Raw genomic sequence first — 8206 nt, 5'->3', positions numbered from 1 at the left:
AAACCTGTATTCTCTCACCAGAAATCGAACTGGTCGTCAAGGCGTAAGGATCACTCCCCACTAGACAACCACGGATAAAGGCGAAATCTACTCCACCGTTTCTTCATGTCACAGCTTTTGGATTTTTTAAAAAATCATTGGAAATCAGTTTCTCCTCTAAAATGATGAAGTCGTCGACTTTTTTAGACCATGGAAAGAGGCCCATGATCCCAGTTTCCAGCACATGGACTGTAGTCTTGTGTGCTCTGACGTTTCAAATGCTCATTTCAATGGCATTTTCCCTGCAACGTTTTTATTAAATATAACAAAACGAATAGTACTGAAGATTGAGATGGAAATAAAAACAATTTGCCGGAAAAAACTCAGTAGGTCGGTCAGCATCTTTGAAGAGAAATTAGATTTAAAGTTTCTGGTTCCAAGACCCCTTCTCATGAACACAATTTCCCCAAAAAAAGTTATGTTTTTACTCAGGGATACGAAACTTTGTTCACGCCCACCTCAGGTAATTGAACCTCATTTTCACAGACAGAGGGAAACACACAGACACATTCTCTCAAGACTGACACAGGCCTGAGTAAACACCAACTCCAGAAAGTAGGATTTCACCCACTTGGCTTATATTGTTCCAGTTCAGACTTCAAAACCAGAGATTGTTTAAAACAAAGTGCACCTTTAGGTTGCTAAGTGCGGCAAGTGTACAAAATTCACAGATCAACAGTGACAATCAAATTGACGGCACATAGTTTACACAACCGAAACGTCGATTGTGCTGCTCGTCGGATGCTGCCTGAATTGCTGTGCTCTTCGAGCACCACTGATCCAGAATCTGGTTTCCAGCATCTGCAGACATTGCTTTTACTTCGTTGATTTTAACCCTACTGCGAATCCTCTTGCAAGGATGCCTGCCTTGAAGAAGTTTTCCTCCTCTCTCTACAAGAATCTCAGGGAGTCCCTCTCCCACTGCAACTCCCAGGTCCTCCCCCACTCACCTATTGTACTCTATGCTACTTTCTCCCCACCCCCACCCTCCTCTACCTTATCTCTCCATGCTTCAGGCTCTCTGCCTTTATTCCTGATGAAGGGCTTTTGCCCGAAACGTCGATTTTGCTGCTCGTCGGATGCTGCCTGAATTGCTGTGCTCTTCCAGCACCACTGATCCAGAACCTAGTTTCCAGCATCTGCAGTCATTGTTTTTACCTCTTACACAACCAATACTCTAACAACTGAGCTACAGAGCCACGGAAATGCACACTGGCAATGGGGGATTCATACATTAGAAACTGTAATATAACAGATGGTTGTTTAACCTGTATATGATAAAGCAGCATGTAACAAAGACGATACAGAAATGAGGGGATCATGTGCAGAAAGTTGGGAAATTGCAATGCTGAATCAGACAGTGCATTGAGTGATATAAACAGAGATTGTCCCTGCGTAGTCTTGCTATAAAGATTCAGTGCTTCGACAGTAATGACCTGTTAACGGGTAACATTTACACTGATCCATGTAAAAGACTATCTGATCTTTGGAAGCAGAATGATTCTGTGTACCAGACAGAATCGTTTCAATGCAAGTGACAGTTTCACATCAGCAATGTCAAGTAGTTTTGGCTGATGTGCAACCAGTTTAAAAGAACAATAGAGGAGACGCCAGGAAAAGGGAAGGGTAATGATTGTTTGTGAAAGGTGACTGTGGGCCTAGTGAAGCCAGGCTCAATGTGTGTGCTGAAGACCAGTGCTCCTCTTTTACCCTGGCACACTAATCACTCTGGATTAATCGCTCACAATAACTGTACTTTGTGTGTTGGCCTTTGCACATATCACCTCGGTTCAGTGTCTTGAGGGGATCCACGCATTATTAGTTTGGCAAACTTTACTCAGTTAACACTCTGGTGCTAGACTGCTATAGGAAGGACAAGTTCCTTATCGCCCCTTTCCATCCCCTCCGATCCCGTCGCCAATCCAAACCTCCGCCTTGGCACTGGCCTCTTAAACTGTCTTAACTGTCCATCTTCCTTCCACCTATCTGCTCTACCTATCCAGCCATTTTATTTACCGGTTTTCAAAATATGCACAGATCTTAATTATCCAAATATAAGCTTGTGAACACTTTCGTCACTGCATTCCTACCCATTTCCATTGGGTGTGAACTCTCTCCTGATTGGTAAAAGACAGTTTATCCGAGGAGAAAGTGTCACTGTCTTGATCATGTCAAAATGGTGTCCCATTCCCCTGGCCAAATTAATATTTTCATTCGGTTGTTTCTCAAGCAGCTACATGTATTGTGGGACCAATCCAGTACAAGTTCACTGAATTTACACGTTCTTATATATATAAACACATGGTATCTGCACATTCACTGATACCACAATATCATGATATATACTAACTTTCAGGTGCATTTATCAAAGTGGATGCGTGTCTCAACATCTGCCTGTGTGGTCCTGATCTGTCAAGAATTTGTTGATTATCATATTTGGTAAACTATTGATAAACAACGCAAATATTTCCAAGGAAGCATATCAATGTATTCAAATCATCTCAACATTCCCGATTTTAGATGCAACATAGGAGGATACTAGATTGGAAGTTTGTCCTGAACTGCATCGGAAATGAGTTATTTCATTCCATCTGTTATTCTTCACAATTTACCCACAAATGTCTTTTTAAAATTGGAGGCTCATTGGTGGATTTCAACTTGCAAGTTTATTGGGATAGAACAATGACTGACATTTGTTCTAAACAAATCCAGATTTACCTCCTTATCTCCCATCCTGTTCTGCCCCAATTACTCTGTGATCGAAAGCGAAGAGGATCAGCTGCTCCAATACATCCGATCAACTGAAGTCCTGAATCACTGATGAAATTCTTATAATACCTGTCTCACCCATCTCAATAACTATTAGGTCGTTCTACAAAGGTATGGCTCATATGTTGGGTCCTTTCTCCAGGGATAAAATTGCAAAGGAGGAAGATGATGTTTCATTTAATTCAAAATAAAGCTAACTCCACTCTTTGCACTATCTACATTTGTCATCGTCATTTGAAGAAAGGAAATAGAGGCACTGGAAACATGTTACAAAGATTCACAAAGAATTTCTCTGAACTGAGAGTTTATGAACCTCTGGAACAGCTGCGGAACTTTTCCCTAGAAAAGAGAAGACCGAATGGTGATCTGATAGAAGCCTTTAAAATGATGACAGGGTTTACAATGCCAACAGGAATTTCATAAGAAGCTTCTTTAAACAAGGAGAGATCAGAATGTGGAACTCACTCCTAGATCGGATAGATGAGGTGTACAGTAGGAGTATATTTAAGGAGAAGCTGGATTAATATGTAAGAGAGAACGGAATGCGGTGATGGTCCCAGAAAGTGCTGCATGTGTTCTTCGAGAAAGTAGAGATGGTGCATTTGAAAACTGCTGTCATCATGTGTGTATACTGCAAACTAAGAAATGCTCTAACTTCTATAATCAATTGTGAAATTTCTTATGGGTCTACAAAACGGATTACAGAGTGAATCCCTTCCCACAATCAGAACACATGAATGGCCTCTCGCCAGTATGACCTCGCTGGTGGACCTGTAGGCCAGATGAATCCCACACTTAGTACATTTGAAAGGCTCCTCCCCTGTGTGTGAATGTACTGGTGCTGCAAGAGGGCCAATGACTAAGTTGTTTACTGTCCCACAATCAGAGCAGGTAAATTGTCTCTCCCCAGATTGAACTCGCTGGTGTGCACACATGCTGGATAAATATTTGAATACTTTCCCTCAGTCCAAGCACAAAGGTGGCCTTTTTCCTGAATGATTTTGCTGGCGTCTCAACAGGATTAAATACCCATGGAATTTTTCGTCACACGCGGAGTAATTGCATGGCCTCTCCACAGTGCAGCACGATGGTGCTTCCATAGAGCAAATGAAGCAGGCCACCCTTCCAACACTTGGAGCACGTGAGGAGCCCCTCCCTGGTGTGACCACGTCAATGAAACTCCAGCGTTGTCAAGCAATGGATTCTTTTCCGACAGTCCTCACATTTTCGTAGTTTCTCTATATCATGTTCAGCCTTGTGTCTCTATAGATTCCTACTGTGAATGGTGTTAATGTTTCTTTCAGCTGTGACTGGTTGAAGGTACATAAATTCACAAAATCTTCAAATTGGGTACATCTCAGTGTTTTTCCAGACCAAGTGTTGTTTCAAATATTTTGAAACAGACAAAAAATTCTTGATCTATGACTTCAAGCCAATTACTTCAATGTACCAGTTACTTAAATGACTCCATGAGATCTTCTCATGTTGTTACTTTTGAGATTTTTGTCTGAAAGTCTTTTCTTCCTAACATTTTGTGAAAAAAGTTCAAGAAGCCATCACTGTTCGATTGGAAATTAGCGTAGAAATTCACAACAGTCACATATAAGTGATCATCACTTCTTGGAATGGGCAGAATTTGTGCTTCCCTACCTTCAATTCCATTCTCGATTTTTGAGTGCGAGCAGCAGCTGAGTTTAAACGAACCTGGAAGGCTACAGCTAAGGTGAGACAGTTTGTTTTAAAATTAGTTACCGGTAGCGGGCAGCGGTGTTTTTTTCTCTTCACAGAAAGAGCGGGAGCAGCAGGGGGAAGTGACGACGACCACAGGGGCAGCCGGTAGCTGGTGTAGCGCAAGCTTACCTGGGTAGGCTTTTTTTTCTATAAAAGCGCATAGGAGAGGAAGTATACGAAATAAGGTAGGTGAACTTGCAGCGTGAGTTGGTACCTGGGATTTCGATGTTGTGGCTATTACGGAGACATGGGTAGAACAGGGACAGGATTGGTTGTTGCAGGTTCCAGGGTTTAATTGTTTTAGTAGGGTCAGGGGTGGGGGTAAAAGAGGGGGAGGTGTGACATTGCTTGTCAAAGATAGTATTACAGCGGTGGAAAGGACGATGGATGAAGACTCGCCATCTGAGGTAGTTTGGGCTGAGGTTAGGAATAGGAAATGTGAGGTCACCCTGTTAGGAGATTTCTACAGGCCTCCTAATAGTCCTAGAGAAGTAGAAGAAAGGATTGCGAGGATGATTCAGGAGAAGAGTGAAAGTAATAGGGTGGTTGTTATGGGGGACGTTAACTTTTTAGATATTGACTGGGAATCTGTAGCTCGAGTTCGTTAGATGGGTCGGTGTTTGTCCAATGTGTGCAGGAGGGTTTCCTGACACAATATGTAAACAGGCCAACAAGAGGTGAGGCCATACTGGATTTGGTTCTGGGTAACGAACCAGGCCAGGTGTTAGAATTGGAGGTAGGTGAGCACTTTGGGGACAGTGACCACAATTCGGTGACTTTTACTCTAGTGATGGAGAGGGATAAGTGTGCACTGCAGGGAAAGGGAAATTATGATGCGGTGAGGCACGACTTAGGATGCGTGGCTTGGAAAAGTAGACTTCAAGGCATGGGCGTAATTGATATGTGGAGCTTGTTCAAGGAGCAACTATTGAGTGTCCTTGATAAGTATGTACCCGTCAGGCAGGGAGGAAAGGGTCGTGTGAGGGAGCCGTGGTTTAATAAGGAATTAAAATCCCTTGGTAAATGGAAGAGGGCGGCCTATGTAAAGATAAGGCGTGAAGGTTCAATTGGGGCGATTGAGAGTTATAAGATGGCCAGGAAGGATCTGAAGAGAGAGCTAAGAGCAGCAAGGAGGGGACATGAAAAGTCCTTAGTTGGTAGGATTAGGGAAAACCCAAAGGCTTTCTATAGGTATGTCAGGAATAAAAGAATGACTAGGGTAGGAATAGGTCCAGTCAAGGATAGTAGTGGGAAGGTGCGTGTGGAGGCTGAAGAGATTGGGGAGACACTGAATGAATACTTTTCGTCAGTATTAACTCAGGAACAGGACATTGTTGCCGATGTGAATATTGAGTCACAATTAATTAGAATGGACGGCTTTGATATATGTAGGGAAGAGGTGTTGGAAATTCTGGAAAGGGTGAAAATAGATAAGTCCCCTGGGCCTGATAGCATTTATCCCAGGATGTTCTGGGAAGCAAGGGAAGAGATTGCAGAGCCATTGGCCTTGATTTTTATGTCCTCGTTGTCTACAGGAATAGTGCTGGAAGATTGGAGGATAGAAAATGTGGTTCCTTTGTTCAAGAAGGGGAGTAGCGATAACCCTAGTAACTATAGGCGGGTGAATCTCACTTCTGTTGTGGGCAAAGTCTTAGATAGAATTGTAAGGGATAGGATTCATGAACAGCTGGATAGGAATAATGTGATCAAGGATAGTCAGCATGATTTGTGAAGGGCAGGTCGTGCCTCACAAACATTATTGAATTCTTTGAGAAGGTGACTAAGGAGGTAAACGAGGGTAAAGCGGTAGAGGTGGTGTATATGGATTTTAGTAAGGCGTTTGATAAGGTTCCCCATGGGAGGCTACTGCAACAAATAAGGAGGTATGGCATTGAGGGTGAGTTGGACGTTTGGATTAGGAATTGGCTGGCTGGAAGAAGACAGAGGTAGTAGTTGATGGTAAAGGTTCATCTTGGAGTACAGTTACTAGCGGTGTTCCGCAAGGATTTGTTTTGGGACCATTGCTGTTTGTCATTTTTATAAATGACTTGGAGGAGGGACTAGAAGGTTGGGTGAGCAAGTTTGCGGATTATACGAAAGTCGGTGGAGTTGTTGACAGTGAGGAAGGATGTGTCAGGTTACAGCGGGATATAGATAAGTTGCAGAGCTGGGCAGAAAGATGGCAAATGGAGTTCAATGTATGTAAGTGTGAGGTGATTCACTTTGGTAAGAGTAACAAAAGGATGGGGTACTGGGCTAATGGTCGGATACTTGGTAGTGTGGATGAGCAGAGGGATCTTGGTGTCCATGTACACAGATCTTTGAAAGTTGCCACCCAGGTAAATAGTGCGGTGAAGAAGGCATATGGCATACTGGCTTTTCTTGGTAGAGGAATTGAGTTCCGGAGCCCTGAGGTCATGTTGCAGTTGTATAAGACTCTGGTGCGGCCGCATCTGGAGTAGTGTGTGCAGTTTTGGTCGCCATACTATAGAAAGGATGTGGAGGCACTGGAACGGGTGCAGAGGAGGTTTACCAGGATGTTGCCTGGTATGGTAGGAAGATCGTATGAGGAAAGACTGAGGCACTTGGGGCTGTTTTAATTGGAGAAAAGGTTTACGGGTTGACTTGATAGAGGTGTGCAAGATGATTAGGGGTTAGATAGGGTTGACCATGAGAACCTTTTTCCACGTATGGAGTCAGTTATTACGAGGGGGCATAGCTTTAAATTAAGGGGTGGTAGGGATAGGACAGATGTTAGGGGTAGATTCTTTACTCAGCGAGTCGTGAGTTCATGGAATGCCCTGCCAGTAGCAGTGGTGGATTCTCCCTCTTTATGGGCATTTAAACGGGCATTGGATAGGCATGTGGAGGATAGTGGGCTAGTGTAGGTTAGGTGGGTTTGGATCGGCGCAACATCGAGGGCCAAAGGGTCTGTACTGTGCTGTATTTTTCTATGTTCTATGTTCTCTTTCGGTTGCTGCAAGTATATCATTTCACATTCAATTTTACTGAAGAGAATGTCAGGAGAAACTGTTTGCTTACAGATAAAGTCAGAGATGTACAGGCAGAAACAGATGCTTCGTTCCAACCCATCCATGCCAACCACATATCCTCACATGATCTGCTCACAACTTGGCCCATAATTCCTCTCAACCATTTACATATCCACGCAGATGCCTTTAAACAATGCAATTATATCAGCCTCGAAGACTTTTTTTGAGAGGTCATTCCATACCCTCACAACCGTCTGCATGAATAAAATGCCCGTAAGGTCACTTTTAGCTTGTTCAAAAGTCACTTCAAACCCGTATCCTCTCGTTCTGAATTGCCCAACCTGAGGGAAAAGATCTTGTCTATTTGCCCTATCCATAACCGTCATAATTTTATAACTTCTGTAAGTACATAGCTCATACCTCCACGAAAAACAGCTCCAGCCCACTCTGCCTCACCATATAGCTTAAACTCTCCAAACCTGCTTTGCTGTGCAGGAAGAATCAACTTCGCAAGCTCATGTTTCAAGTTCACGCTCAGACAATAGGGAGCTCTCATTGGCTGGAGTTCCAGAGTGGTTAGGGTCCTCCAGTGCGCCCGATTGGTCACAGTGTCATGAAATGGGGAGGAATACGTGATGACGCATGACTTTGACATAATGATGTTTAAATGCTTC

Source organism: Chiloscyllium plagiosum, unplaced genomic scaffold, assembly GCF_037043375.1.
Source record: "Chiloscyllium plagiosum isolate Xiang-an unplaced genomic scaffold, Cpla_swu_hap1 HiC_scaffold_48, whole genome shotgun sequence".
Taxonomy (NCBI): Eukaryota; Metazoa; Chordata; class Chondrichthyes; order Orectolobiformes; family Hemiscylliidae; genus Chiloscyllium; species Chiloscyllium plagiosum.
The sequence above is the reverse complement of the archived record's forward strand: the minus strand, read 5'-3'. Positions refer to the sequence as shown.